Source organism: Arvicanthis niloticus, chromosome 10 (assembly GCF_011762505.2).
Source record: "Arvicanthis niloticus isolate mArvNil1 chromosome 10, mArvNil1.pat.X, whole genome shotgun sequence".
Lineage (NCBI taxonomy): Eukaryota > Metazoa > Chordata > Mammalia > Rodentia > Muridae > Arvicanthis > Arvicanthis niloticus.
Window position 1 is genome coordinate 38484098 of NC_047667.1, and position 13290 is coordinate 38497387.

The 13290-nt window shown below is 42.4% G+C and overlaps 1 long non-coding RNA gene across 3 annotated transcripts in view; it reads right to left on the bottom strand.

The window, feature by feature from the left end:
• The window catches only part of LOC143443685 (uncharacterized), a 39140-nt gene extending 26083 nt beyond the window's left edge, over positions 1-13057 (bottom strand). The window contains exons 1-2 of one of the 3 annotated variants that reach the window (XR_013112864.1): positions 11706-13057; positions 6600-6651 (exon numbers count right to left, since the gene is read on the bottom strand). This is a non-coding gene — a long non-coding RNA (uncharacterized LOC143443685). The remainder of the gene's footprint in view (positions 1-6599; positions 6652-11705) is intronic. The other 2 variants (XR_013112866.1, XR_013112863.1) reach the window with 2 other exon arrangements.
• Between the last annotated feature and the right edge of the window lie 233 nt (positions 13058-13290).

Genomic DNA, 13290 nt, shown 5'->3' on the forward strand with positions numbered 1-13290 from the left:
TAAATAAGATAACCAATAATAAAAAGGGGGACATGTAGCCAAAATGGCTGGGTTACGTAGGGAAGAGCAGCTGGGGGGAAGGACAGTGAAGCTCAAGGGTTGGAGAGATTGAGCCTAACCAACTCCATCTTTGAAAAGATGCTCCATTTTGTGCAAGACCTGACCTGGAGCTAAACTCCAGTTCCAGGAAGTCCACCTGAGCAAACATTTTAGGGCAACTCCCTCTCCTGCCCCACCCCCCTTAGCAACAGCCAGTCAGACTACAACAGCAGAGTCAAGGTACATATAGATAACCTAAGACACCCTGCAGAAAACTGATAACCTAGCCACCCTGTTCGTCAGGTGGTTTTGCCCCCATGTTGGATTCCTGCAGATTACCTGAGAAATGCAGTTTTTCAAACTTGCTGACCCATATGGAAATTGCCCAGCTTGTTGTAACCACAGTAAATACCCCCGCACCCCTAGACTTGGGGCTCTCACTCTGACTTGTTGTGATGACAGTAAGTGTCCTTCCTCGTGAGCGAGCTCTATTGTAATAAAGACCCTTGTAAATTTGCATGGGAATTGGCTCCTCCGTGGGCTTTGTGGTCTCTGTGATTTGGACGATTTGGACGGAACAGAAGGTAGAGGGCAGGGTGCAACGCAGTGAGAACCGGAAGTCTGAAACGGGTAGAGAGGGGCCAGAGTCCACTTTGATATGTTAATAGGCACCTCAGCCTTTGTCCCTGGTTCCAGACCTAACAGGATAGAATTGCCAATTATTTGAAACTGAGACTTGGAGCAGGTGTGAGAGAAAGACTGGGGGGGGGGGGGGGTGGGGGGGTTGGTGGAAGTCTGCTAAATCTAAAATTCCTGTTAAACAGGTGGGAGGAGATGCCCAGGAGGATGAGGAGCCAACGTTAAGCAACTTAGTCTAATGCCTGCCCTTCACCTACCCTCCAACCTGTAGGCTCACATTATTTCTTGTAATAATTGATATCACACAAGTTACACAGAGCCCGTTTACACTGGTTATTTCTTTGAATCACTCACTGTTACGAGGAAGGTTTACTAAGTGAGAAAATCAGGCTTCTTGTTTAGGTCCCGTGACCAGGAAGTAGAGGGTGATTTCAAGACAACCCCCTCTGTCCCGTGCTGCTCTGGAGAGCGCTTCTTACTCAAGTGTTGACCTCCCGTGATGAAGTCAGGGTGTATCCTGCCTACTGGGGCAGTTTTGTAGGCCTCGTGACTCTGAGATCCTTATCAGTTTTACATCCTGGGCTTCTTTCTATCAGATTGATTTGGAAACTGTAATGGCTTTTTGCTACTGTTCACCTCACAGCAGGAGAAAAACCTGTTTCCAACCCAGGAAAGCAACTAGCTTCTTCAGAATGTCTTAAGGTAGTGAACAGCGTCCCTCATATACCCAGAGCCAATCTAAGATTGCCTTTCAAATGAATGTTAAATTAAAAACCAACAATATTGTCACAACTACCTCAATTAAATACACAAACATCTGCTAATCTTATCATAAAGCAGAGACCATAAAAAAATAAAATAAAATAATGAAGTCGGCACACATTTGAATAGAAGTCACAAAATTGCTGCCATAACTCTCCCCCCCCCTTTTGCTCCCACTGCCCTCTCACCAGGTTATCCTTAATGACAGTGTCACTGTTCTTCCCACCAAAAACTGGCTTTCAAGTCTAGGAAAGCATCAGAAAGTCCCTGCTGAGCTACCAGCTGGAGAAGTGTCACAGGCCACTGAACTCTAAAATGAGCTGTCTCTGTAACAAAAGGTCCCTTTCCCTTGGAATAACTTCAAGGGATCTCACACTGAGACCCCATTGCTCCCTTTGTATTCCAGTTTGATTAAACTGGGACTTGTTCTATGCTCAGGGCTGTTGAGAACACCAGGTGGTGGGTCCTGGAGATAAAGGGTTATATAGATCCTTTGTTAGAAACAGACTTCTGCACCTACATGCCAGGAGCATTTCAGACAGCCCAATGGTTATACACAGAGGAAACAATCAATAAATCAATTTCCAATTCTCTCGTGACTAGAGATTGCCGTTGGTGGTTAAACAAAGCCTACCCACTGGCTAAAAATGAAAGAACTAAAACTTAAGCACTTATACTTGGTGCACGTGTATGAGATCATCAACGAATAAATGAAAGTCATTCGACAAAACAATATTAAAAATTTCTTTTATTACGTATAATAAAAGAAATAAAGGAAAGGAAAGAAAAGAATGAGTGTGCGCAAGATCTAACAGTGGTTGTTCATCGATTCTGAAATTCACAGAAAGGCTAATGGCTAATCCCCCTGGCTATAAACTACCCCCATAGCCTGGCTCTCTCATGGCTTGTGCAACCTTGTGTTCCTGGTCCCTCATGCACTATGTCATTTGTTTAAGGTGTTTAATAATAAATGTAATAATGATAGTGGGCAGACATCATGGATCACATTTAAGAGTATATAGCACAGTGGTAGATATTGTTCAAGTGTTTCACATTCAATAATTTATCAGCATTTACAGCAACCCCATGATCCCACCTGTTAGGTGGGTCCTGTTATCCTCTCCACCTCTTAGCTAAATTGTTTGTCAAGATCTCCCAGCTGCTAATGGCAGGCCCTAGATCTCCATTTGGTAGGCTGGTCTCACACCCACAGCTTTTAGCCACCATACTATGTTGCTTTTAAATCAGCTATTTCCAGGACTAGTGCGTGAATAATTGATTTGGTGTGGGACCAAGAGACAACCCAAAGGATGAACTAATTCCTCAATGAATATGGAAATTTTTGTGTGAAGTTCTTCAACTGATTTTTCTGGAAAAGGAGGACCACAAAGTCTCAAAGACACAGTCTTAAAGAACTAACTGCAACTGAAGTGCCCTCAACAGAGGTCCCCGGTTTCAACTTCTGGTGTTAGAAAGCAAGAGTGCTAAAGCGTAGAACTGTAAATATCCAAGGCCAGTGAGGGATAGTTAAAGGGGTTGCCCTTAACTGTAAGAGAGCATTATGTATGGTCCCTGCTGGAAATAATGTTCTTAAGTACGCCATCTACTCTCTAGGGCAAATACTGACAGTTGAGCAGGACCCCTCCATATGCTAACAATATGCTAATTTGGATTCTAGGGTCAAAATATGTAATCAGAACATTGCAAGAAAGAAGCCTGTCTAAAATTAAAGTCATTCCTCCTGTCTGAGATGTCAGCTGCTCATTCTTTGGGGCTTACCCTCTTCTTTTCACTCAGCTGCCATGTTGTAGAAATAGCACTGAGTTTAGTTGAAAAGGCCTGAGTTCCAGTGCTTGTATCTTGTGTGACCTTGAATAAGTCAATTTGCTTCCTGAATTTTACATATCCAACTTATAAAACAAAAAGGACAAGATTTACCTCATAGAACTTTGAATTTTTTTTTTTTTTTAAAAAAAAAGAGAATTAATGGACGGTTCTTATTTCTGTTTAAAGATTATAGCTATAATACAGATTTCCACATTGGATCAGGTACCCAACGAACTGATGGGAAGAAAGAACAGCGCTCACACAGAGTTTACATTACAGGCTTACAACGAGGTTACGTTCCCCATGTGAATGTCTCAGATGAACAATGGTTTAAGGGAAAAGAGATCAAGAATGATGTACAGGGAGATGGCTGGGGTGGGGTTAAAAGCACTTACTCTACAAGCTTGATGACCTAAATTCAATTCTCAGAATCCATGTATAAAAGCCAATACAATGATGTTCATAGGTAATCGAAGCACTCTTACGGTGACATGGGTGGTAGTGAAAAAATTAACTGGAACCTTGGGAACCAGCTAGCCTGGAGCATAACCAGATACCAGCAGAAACAAGAGAGACCTTGCCTCAACAAGGTCAAAGGTGACAATCAATTCTCAAAAATTGTCCTTTGACCTCACATGCACACTGTGGAACATGTGCACATGCATGCGTGCACACACATATAATAATAATAATAATAATAATAATAATAATAATAATAATAATAATAAACAATAACAAAGCTATGTAGTCCCTCCTAATTGTAGTAGAATGGGAGGGACAAGCAATAGCTTATGTGAAAATGCCATAAAGAAATCTATTATTATATATAATTAGTATATGCTAATTAAAAAGCTGTAAAAACTTTAAGGAAGCTATATATCATTCACAAGGCTTCTGCTGAGCAAGCATTTTGCTAAAGAAAATGCAGTTAAGGAGTTAAGCATAACGCCTAGACAATATTTTGAGAAAGAAAGAGGGGCAAAAGAATCATTTGCATAGATGGAAGAGGTAAACACCCACTTTGGGTATTCCCACTTTCAAAACAGTAGCTTAAGCCAATCCAAATATCTTCAAGCACATCATGTACAAATGTCAGGGTCAAGATTCTCAGCCAGTAGGAGAGAAGAAATGATTGCTTTTAGATAAAAATTGAGATTTGGTTGCATCAAATACATGCAACAGCAAAACGTTCTTCTCAAATCAAACCAGCTAAAGTGTCAGATGTCGGTATCAGGACAAAGGGTATAGCTTATTCTTAAAACATGTGCTGCTATATATAAACTACAGCTAAGCTAGGAGACAGTATTTGTTGTGAGCAGCCTCTCTCAGGACATGTTGAGTTGGCTTTCAGAGACCCTGAGAGTCTAGCCAAGCCAGCTCAGACTTCTGAACTCCAGAACTGGGAGAAACTGAATGGGAGTTGCTTTAAGGCAAGAGATCTGTAATAATTTCTTACACAGAAGCTTGTCTCAGCTGGGCAGTGGTGGTACACACCTTTAATCCCAGCACTTGGGAGGCAGAGGTGGGCAGATTTCTGAGTTCGAGGCCAGCCTGGTCTACAGAGTGAGTTCCAGGACAACCAGGGCTACACAGAGGAACCCTGTCTCAAAAAGAAGAAGAAGGAGGAGGAGGAGGAGGAGGAGGAGGAGGAGGAGGAGGAGGAGGAGGAGGAGAAGGAGAAGGAGAAGGAGAAGGAGAAGGAGAAGGAGAAGGAGAAGGAGAAGGAGAAGGAGAAGGAGAAGGAGAAGGAGAAGGAGAAGGAGAAGGAGAAGGAGAAGGAGAAGGAGAAGGAGAAGGAGAAGGAGAAGGAGAAGGAGAAGGAGAAGGAGAAGAAGAAGAAGAAGAAGAAGAAGAAGAAGAAGAAGAAGAAGAAGAAGAAGAAGAAGAAGAAGAAGTGTTGTCTCAACACTTTCTCATCCACATAGTAACCACAGAGCTTATAGACAGTGACTTTCAAAGCAAGCATTTCAACATAAAAGTGGTACCCAGAATCCATCATTTTCTGGGAGGTTGAGCAAATAGCAAGTGCTGGAGACCCAGCAGCTGGGAGTAAGCAACCCACTGTTCTCTCAACCCCCCCAACCCAATTTGAACAGGAACTGACTTAGAGTTAAGCCGAAGAGACATGCAGAACATTTCCTGAGGGAATGTGTGTGAAAGGCTTTCATGCACACGATGTCAAGCACAGGTAGGACTTGACATAATTAAACAAATGCTTGAGTTCTCCATTGCCCACTAGGAGTGCACTTCTCTCTTTCTATACCCTACTGCCTTTAATACCAGTGAGGAACTGACTGCCCAGACATTCACTGGGAGAAGAAAGCAAACTTATCTGTACATCTAGGTTCCAGGAGAATGGCAGTAAATGATGGTTGAACTCTCAACGTGATCATTTAGTAGCCTGCTAACTTTGGACAAGTCAGGCAACTTCTTTGTGCCTGTGGCAGCACCTCTGTGCTCCCAGCCACATTCAAAAGTTAGAGACTGAACCCACACTTAACCCTGAGAGCATTCCTAGAAAGCTGGCAAGAGTCAGAAATGACCATGTCCTCCAGTAGATTTCTGGCTGGTCTCCTGCCCCAAGACTCAAACTCATCCATGCTCGTCCTTCCAACACCAACACTCATACTTCTAAAACCCCTATCTACTCTTTTCCCCTTGCCCAAATCCTCCAGTTCTTTGGCATCTCCCATAGAAATGTATCAAAAAAAAAAAAAAATTTAGCCTGGATTCCAGTGCCCTTCCATGCAAACCACTTGGAATGTTCATCTTTTCCAGTCCTTGGAGACCACGTGAAGACAAATAGTTCTTGCTAAGAAGTGTAGATCTTTTCTGCTGAGGCATAAGATGAGTTGCCTGCTAGCTACCAAGCTCTCCTTTAGGAGTAATGGAGATCTATGTGGGGGTGACGGGGGGGCAGGGGGGGCGGGGGGTCCGTGTGACCACTACACAGCATCTTGTAAAGTAGCACTTAGCGTGGAACCTGAAAGACCCATTCTGGGCATCAACAGTGATACTTAACGTAAAAAGCATTTCATTGGAAACAATTTTGAATTATTTAGGAGAAATGTCACTGAACAAAAGAATCACAGTGGGTCGCTCCCAGTTATGACTCCTTGAGAACTCAGAGAATGGCAATTGTATCTACAGAATGTTAATGCAAACCTTACAGAGACTATTCCGTACAGTGGCAAAGCCTTTGGCACCCCCCGCTAACACACATCCGCTTCCGTGCCCTTCAGCTTCGCAGCCTTGGCAACACAGACCACTGTTGCAGTGAGAAGGACCTTTTGATCCCCCAGGAGAATCTATCAGGAAATTTTAACACAGACCTCAGAGGTGACATTTCGCTCCTCCATGTGGCATAGAACCATTTCACACCTGCTGGAGAAAACGGTGAGCCTGTAAATAACATTTATCCATAGAAAAATTGGAAATTGACTCCAAAGCGACTCTATATAGCACCCATCTATCACAATTTCTATATCGGGTGCCAACTGACTCACAGGTACCACACACATTAACAAAAGTACATCTTAAAAGAAAAAAAAAAAGCGTAAGTGTTAGTATACGAAGTACTCTGCATTCAACCCCTCCAAATGCTATGCTTAGAGCCTTACTAGAGCAGTGGTTCTCAACCTTCCTAACGCTGCAGCCCTTTAATACAGTTCTCCATGTTATGGTGATCCCAGTCATAAATTTATTTTTGTTTCTACTTGTAGAAACAAAATTTAACTATAATGTAGCTACTATTATGAATCATAATATGAATAGCTGTGCTTTTCAATGGTCTTAGGAGACCTCTGTGAAAGGATTGTTTGATCACAACCCCCAGTTTGAGAACCACTATGTTAGAGACTTCCATTTAAATCTCTAGTTTTCTATCTACATTTTATCTACCTATTTAAAGTTCTATGAGGGGGTATCTTAGCTGTATTGCTCACTGCTATATTCCTAGTACAATTCAGGGGTCTCATAAACATGTGCTAACTAATTCCTCCATCAAATATGTACCTATTATGTACCAAGCCATGTGATGGGGCTCAGGTATGTAAAGGGGGTTCGCTGTCTCTCAGGATACTCCTCCCAGCTCCAAATTCACTCTGAATGCTTCCTTGAAATATCTAATGGGCTCCTCACACTTGATGAGTGGTCAAGTCCAAAACAGACTCTTCCTCCTATAGTTGCCTAACCACCTCTTAAGCCAAATCACCAACATCCTTGATAGAAAGAAAGGAACTGCCCCAATACCTCTGTTCCTTTGCTACAAAGACATTCTAATCTCTCTAAGAACAGATGTAAGATTTTCTATTACATACATCAAACAGAGTCCTAACATACATCATTCAGATGAAAGCTAGAAGATGAGAGACAAAAAACATCTTTAGCTTCATTTAAATGGCTAGGAAATCATGCATGAACATATTCTAGGAGACCTGGCAAAAAAGACCAGAGGAATCTGCACTAACTTGTAGCTAGAGTCAGCAAAGTTAACCGCCATGCCTGCTACCCTCACTCCCACTGCATTACATAGTCTCAACAATGATGAAAGATTTCCAGAGCCAGAATGACAGAGGGACAAAGGATGTCAGCAAGAGAGATTACAGAGAGCAACATGATGTCATTCATTTTCCAATCGACTCAAGCATCAAGACTAGTAGAAACACGGGAAAGAGAGGTAGAGGAATCACTTTCCTGCCTCATGGCTGAGACAACGTGGAGAAGAGGGGGACGTGGATCACAAGATACAAGAGTATCCTCATCATAACTGAGACCTCCGGCAGCAGAGTTAGCCAGTCTGAGCCCAGGTGATACTCATGTTCCCGGAGCAAGGCCCATTACTATTATAAATAACAGTCAGTATTATTTACCAGGGCCTTCTAGTGAACAGTTGGGGGGAGGGGGCTCTGGAATTATACCAGTTGTTTATTTCAGTGTGCTATTCAACTCTTTATATATGACCAGTGAGATTTGTGACGCCCCCATATATCCACTCCAAATATTATACCACTCCAAATAATATATCCAAGAATTACTTAGGTTAGAGTAAAAAAAAAAAAAAATCTCTGCTTGTGTCTGTCTAATACAGAACTAGAAGACCATGATGCTTGGGAAAAGGTCATTCTCTGCTTTGCCTGTAATCTTCTTGCTTAAAAACTGTTAAAGATTAGTTCAACATGAAAGCAACCTCTTGTACCTTGTGTTCCCAGCCAGTTATGCCCTGTTATAGCTGTGGAGGTGGCAAAGGGAAAGAATTTGATCAAATGAAGGGGAAAAAAAAACTCTCTGTAACTTAATACAGAAAATCTGAAAGGGCTTTGTCGAAATTATCATCACTAAAAGGTGCTCAGTAGACAGCACCTCCATCTCAATCATTATGCCTGCTAAGTCAGCCCATGGATGAGCTCAATTGCCCAGGCTTATGCTGCAGACAAGAAAATGTAAGCATTTAGATTTGGATTGCTGTGTTTCACAGGATATATCCAGTTACTAAAGTCTTCATGAGCTCTGCATAGTTTGTCCTCAAATATCTGCTTAAGGAGGAGTGAGTGGAAGGGAATTCAATTACAAAAATAAGCAATACACAAATACACTTTGAGCACGAGGCCTGAGGTAACAATGTAAATCAAATTTCTCATCCAAAAAGTGAAGGGAGATGTCTGTTATAGAATGAGCTAGAGATGAAATTCTTACAAGAGATGGCTAGAAATCCCACACCACTGTTTTCTTCCTTCTCCCTTATCTTCATGGTCTTACCCTCTAATTGTGTCTCCTTCAGTGTTCAAACCCTAGATTTCCCTTACCTCGAGGCCCAGCATTTTAAAAGTTCCTAGAGAGCTAAAGACTCTGCTTTCCTTCTGTACAAGCCATTCTCACAGCACAACAAGCCGGCCCTGTTTCACTGGCCATCCATCCCCAACACTGTGCTTGGGGGAGAGCCAAAAGCAATCAGAAAGGCAGATGCAGGCCCTGACGCAGACGGTTCAGGGCAGTAGTAGATACTCTTATAGATATCTGTGTTGGGTAGTAGATGTCGTTATAGATACATTTGGGAGCTCAAGAACACATGGCTTTAGAACTTAATCCAGTTGAAGAGAAAGGAAATCTGAAATTTAAAGGCAGTTAGTCTAGTCTAATAAGATACGTACTGGAGGTGCTTCTGGGAATGCAGTTTAAGAATATGCCGTCTGAAACGGAACACATACTCCATCCCCTTAGATAACATTTTTGGGGGAAAGAAATTGAAGTTGAATTTAGAGAGAGCTTATCTCTTGGGAGGCAAAACCAGAAGACTTTGTGAAGTTATTCAGCTCACTGGTTTACAAAGTTGGGGGTGCATATAATTCAAAACAAGACCTGGATTTCTATGTGAGATGCCCAGTAACAAAGAAAGAAAGGAAGGAAGGAAGGAAGGAAGGAAGGAAGGAAGGAAGAGAAAAAGAGAGAAAGAAACAAAGAAAGAAACAAAGAAACAAAGCCCATTCCATGGTTCACAGACGTCAATTTATTAAGTGAAAAATTCCACTCAAGTGACAGAGGCACTAACCAGCCAGCGTACAACTAATGATTAAGGGATAAGCTCCAGCTGCACTCCACCTTCCTGGCCAGAAGGCCACTAGCAGGGTCAGTTTGCTTTAGGTGATAACTTGTGTTGGTCTGATACATAATGCACATGTCGTCATCCGTGGCTTAGCAGAATTACAAGTAAATTTCAGCTCTGTTCCATTTATTTATTTTTTAAGCTTTATTTTTTAGAGATTTTATTTATGAAGGTGTGGGAGTTGCAAATGATTTCAGGTGCCTGAGGAGGTCATTGGACCTAAAGCTGAAGTTGTGACCCAATGTGGATGCTGAAATGCAAACTCAGGTCCTCTCTGAGAAGTATGTGTCCTTAACCACTGAGCCATCTCTCCAGCCTCTATTCACTATTCTTAGAACCTGTTTCTGACAAGTTTGTATTATTATTATTATTATTATTATTATTATTATTATTATTAATTTGCCAACATTCTGATAGTAGGGATAAATATGTAAAACTGGTAAGCTTGCTGAATCCTGATAGGAGCTGTGACAAAGGCAGACTTGTACAGTAGGCTCAAGAAAATCCAAGATGAGCAATGGTTCTGACAAACTCTAGATTCTTGGAAGAAGCAGCATGCAGGTGAGATTGCTGAGTTGTTGAGTTTGCCGCCATCTTCTCTGTAGATGTCTTCTTTAAAAAACACATTGTAAAACCACTTAACATCCTATCAGGAAACTTTCTTTAGTAATTAGTTCCTTGACCTCATAAGCTCTAAAAAAACAAACACAAAACAAAAAACCAGAGCAGTATAAACTTTCTCATCCTTGGTACCTCACCAATCTACATTCAAAGTGTAGAGCTGTACCTGTTCAACTCGGGTGCATTGAGTTCAGCTCATACACCCCTGCCTGGCAAGATCAACTGATTCCAACTTTAATTAGACATTTAAGAGGCGATCAAGTCCAAAAGCAACCAGGAAAACAGCCAACACTCTTCATACTTCGATGCTCTCCCACACCTTCCTTGCAGCCAACCCCCTCCATACTTTCACGATCCCCCTCCCCCCACTGTAACTTCAATTTTTTTTAACCTTATTTGAATGATGGTTCTTATATATTTAACCTCCCTTTTAGCCCACCACCCACCAGAGGTAGTGGGAAAGAAAAGATATGGGGAAAATGGACCTGTTTAGAAAGAATCATTAGAACAACTTCCATCTGTGTTGTCTGGAAATTGATAGTTCAATTCACAAGTTAACAGTGACAGCTGGATTTATTCACAAACACTTCACAGATACACTAACAGTCCGGTTCGATAGAGTTGGGTTAGCAACAGCGGTGACATGACCTAGCAGAGATAGCTAGGCCTCAGCCTCAACATAAGTCAACAACAGGAGGGACCAAGAGGAATGCCAAGAGAAGTTCTCAGCTGTGCCTCGCTCAGGGAAGTGAAGATCAAAGACTGGAGACTCACAAGTGTTGCACAACTAGCTCTACCAACAAGCCAAGGTCAGCCCCCACTGTCACTGTCTGGTGAGTCCTATCAATACCCTCCAAACATCACGTGTCCTCCACGTGTCTTGCCTCAGCACCTGTGTCTGTCTCAGCTGACATCACTCTGCCAATCAGCCCAAGTCCGAGGAAGTGACAAGAAACTATAGCATAACACCAGGTTTTTGGTGTGTTTCTCTCAATGGAGTTCCAATCAATGGAGCTCAATTACACAATGAAGGACCAATACGTGTATGTCGTTAAAATAAAATGTGTTCTTTCATGTGCTTGCTTTAGCAGAACATCCTTCCACCTATGTGCACTTCAGCTAAACATCCCTTCACATTTTTGCTCCAGCAAAACACCATCCAACACAACTGACTCTCCAAAGAACCCCACCCCTTCCCTGCAGGTTACCTTCTTACCTTCAGCTTCTGGGGCATAGCCATCTTAAACAGTCTCCCATTTCCTCAACAAATGCCCTTCAGCCATGAAGTCAACATTCCCAAACTCGCTCTAAGTGCTGGGTTGTGCAATTTTCACAGATACTACCCCACAGAGGACAAGTGTTCACTTCATGTCTGCCCAGTGAATAGATGGGCAGGTCACTCTGACGAGCACTCAATGTTTGTCCAATGAAATCACTGTCTCTATTCACTTCATCTAGTTTTTCTCTGTGGGTGAAACACCATTTGCACGCCTCCTAGCCTTTCCTCCCCCACCGTACGTCCCCTCCCTAAAACCCTCACAGACATGTTTTAAATGATACTTGAAGGCAAATGATAATTTGTAGAAAGAATTTTTCCAGATATCCCTGATTCAGATGCTCACAACGTTCCTCAGCAAGTCACTTCAGGTCACTTCCTAGTTTATCATGTAGCGTGGGGTAATGCCCCTTAATTCACGGTGTTGTGATGAGCTAAACTGAGGTACTTCTAAAGTCCCAGTGTGCTTTCTTATCAGACAGTAAAAGCTGGTTTATGTCCTTTCCCTGGGACCTAACCTAAGTCCTACCCTTCTGAGAACACTGCCAGTTTGCTCACTTCAGATTCTTTACTAGGGCATTACAGTGCTTCCCCAGGCTCAGAACAATCTGGGGAAAGAACACCTGAAGCTGAGGAACCTCAGGATTAAGGAAAAACTCACATCAGGAAACAAAGGCATTATTAACCCCGAGCTGTATTAAATTTAACAAGAGGAAATTATAACCCAACTCCCTAAATAGAAACATCTGTGATGTCACGTTGGGGCTTCTGAAGTGAGCAATTATGCCTACTGTACTATTACTGTCCGGTTAGCACGCCTCCACTCATTAGGAAACTTCTAAAGAATCCCGGAGCCTGTGATTTATAAAGCTGCTTGTAATCTCATTTGGCTGGGAGCACATGGGCTCCCGGCTGCCAGAAGGTGTGTTTTATCCAAGTCCAAGTGTATGATGCCTATCTGCTTTTATGGCTCTCCTTGACACCACATCTCAAGTTCCAACACGGTCTCTGAAACAAGCACCCTGGAGACAGAGAAAAGTATCTCTAAAGGGGCTTCAGTGAACTGTGGTGTTAATTAGGCGACTCTCAAACCCCCACCACCGGTGGCAGAAATCAGTGACGTGGGTTTCTTGGGTTTGTGATCATCTCAGCTCCAAAGGTTTATACTCCAGCTCCACAGGACAGGCTCCGAGGGAAGAGAGAATACCTTGCTTCTGCTTTCTCCTCAACTCCCGTACCTACTTTAATGGCTGAACATTTGACTCCTCAGAATCCAGTTCCCGTGTTCTCAGATACATCTTTAAGGAAAAACAAAACAAAATAAAAGTGAACAAGTAGTAACCCATCTAAAGTTCACAATGAGACCAGGAGATAGCTACCACCACAGTCCCTGTTTGACACATGGGAAACAGGCTTAGGGAACCTGTAAGAGACAGAATGGAAATTCAAACTTAGGCAGTGTGTTTCTGGGAGGTTGCACTTCCTGATTTTCCTAGATTCCTTATACAAACCAAAACAACAGTTT